Source organism: Canis lupus, chromosome X, assembly GCF_048164855.1.
Source record: "Canis lupus baileyi chromosome X, mCanLup2.hap1, whole genome shotgun sequence".
NCBI classification, from domain to species: domain Eukaryota; kingdom Metazoa; phylum Chordata; class Mammalia; order Carnivora; family Canidae; genus Canis; species Canis lupus.
The window spans coordinates 15675268-15677091 of NC_132876.1; the positions used below are offsets into that span (position 1 = coordinate 15675268).

Below are 1824 nucleotides of genomic sequence, written 5' to 3' on the forward strand. Positions count from 1 at the left end.
AAAAAATTGTTGAAACTTTGATTAGGGATTAGAGTCAATCTGTAGATCACTATGGGTAGCACTGTCATCCTGATCCTTAGTCTTCCAATTCATAAACACAGGAAGTTTTTCCATTTCTTAGGTTTGCTTTCATTATTTTCAGCAATGTTTTGTAGTTTTCTTTGGTTAAATTTATTCCTCAGGGATTTATTCTTTTTGATACGATTATTAATGGAATTTTTTTAAAATTTCTTTTTCAGATTATTCACTGTTAGTGTATAGAAATGCAACAGATTTTTATATGCAATTGCCTTTTATCACTCCTTTATTTCTTTTACCAGGAAACCATAATATGGCTGTTCAGCACCCTAATTCTCTGATGGTTCACCTATTTTTATGAGTGACCACATATTTTATCATACAGACCGTGACACTTTCTAGAGAGAAAGGGAACACTATCATATAGGGGAAACAGGTGTTAATTTGATTTTTCCAGGGAGAACCAGAATATATGGTTACTCTACTTACTGGAGGATATGTGGCTGGTTTCAATTTTTTTGTAACTCTCCTACATCGCTTAACTACTTTTATCTTAGTGCTATGGTAATTTATAAACATGTTTTATACCCTGAACTGGTCTGCCAGCCCCTTGAAAATAAAAACAACTTCCCACTGCCTTTGTGTATCTTAGCATCTAGCACAGTGCCTTCAATGTAGTAAATACCCAAGAAAGGTCATTGGATGAATGATGACCCTCATCGGTCTCCACGAATTCCTTGGTCTTCTACCCACACAGTCCCTCTGACTGGGAACTTCCCATGCAGAACTGCTACTAGTAAATAAAGGGGATGTGACCTATGACCTAAGGTAAATAAAACACTTAATTGTAGGATTTAGAAGATCATCCTCAAGCAAGCTACTGAATTCAGACAACCATACATTGTGATCCATCAAGATGGCAAAGTCATTTCCAATTTGCACAAAGATTATAGAATGATATTGTTTCTCATTAAAATTTTGAATAAATGGCTGGTTAAGATGCACATACTTGCAAGTCATTTACAATAGCAACAATTTATTTGGGAATTTATGACAACAGGTGAATTCTACAGAGAATGTGATGTGCCCTTGGGTATTTTAAAACATATCCAGGAATTATACTAAATAGTATATATTTATTTATGTTTATATACTTCACCGTTCTATTAGATCCTAAGTGATGTACTATATATATTTTCCTTTGGATGTTGAATACAAAAGAAACAAGTTGGGGATGCCTGGCTGGCTCAGTTGGTAGAGCATGTGACTCTTGATCTCAGGGTCGTGGGTTCGAGCCCCACACTGGAGGTAAGTAGGGTTTACTTTTAAGAAAAAGGAATCACAGATGCAATGAAACGCCGGGACACCTGCACCCTGATGTTTATAGCAGCAATGTCCACAATAGCCAAACTGTGGAAGGAGCCTCGGTGTCCATTGAAAGATGAATGGATAAAGAAGATGTGGTTTATGTATACAATGGAATATTACTCAGCCATTAGAAATGACAGATACCCACCATTTGCTTCAATGTGGATGGAACTGGAGGGTATTATGCTGAGTGAAATAAGTCAATCGGAGAAGGACAAACAGTGTCTGTTCTCATTCATTTGGGGAATATAAATAATAGTGAAAGGGAATATAAGGGAAGGGAGAAGAAATGTGTGGGAAATATCAGAAAGGGAGACAGAACATAAAGACTCCTAACTCTGGGAAAGGAACTAGGGGTGGTGGGAGGGGAGGAGGGCGGGGGGTGGGGGTGAGTGGGTGACGGGCACTGAGGGGGACACTTGACGGGATGAGCACTGG

General features: G+C 38.2%; 1 non-coding gene across 1 annotated transcript; it reads left to right on the top strand.

The window, feature by feature from the left end:
* Positions 1–1254: 1254 nt before the first annotated feature.
* Positions 1255–1329, top strand: TRNAK-CUU (transfer RNA lysine (anticodon CUU)). Its single transcript has one exon. It is a non-coding gene; the product is annotated as a tRNA-Lys (tRNA).
* Positions 1330–1824: the final 495 nt, after the last annotated feature.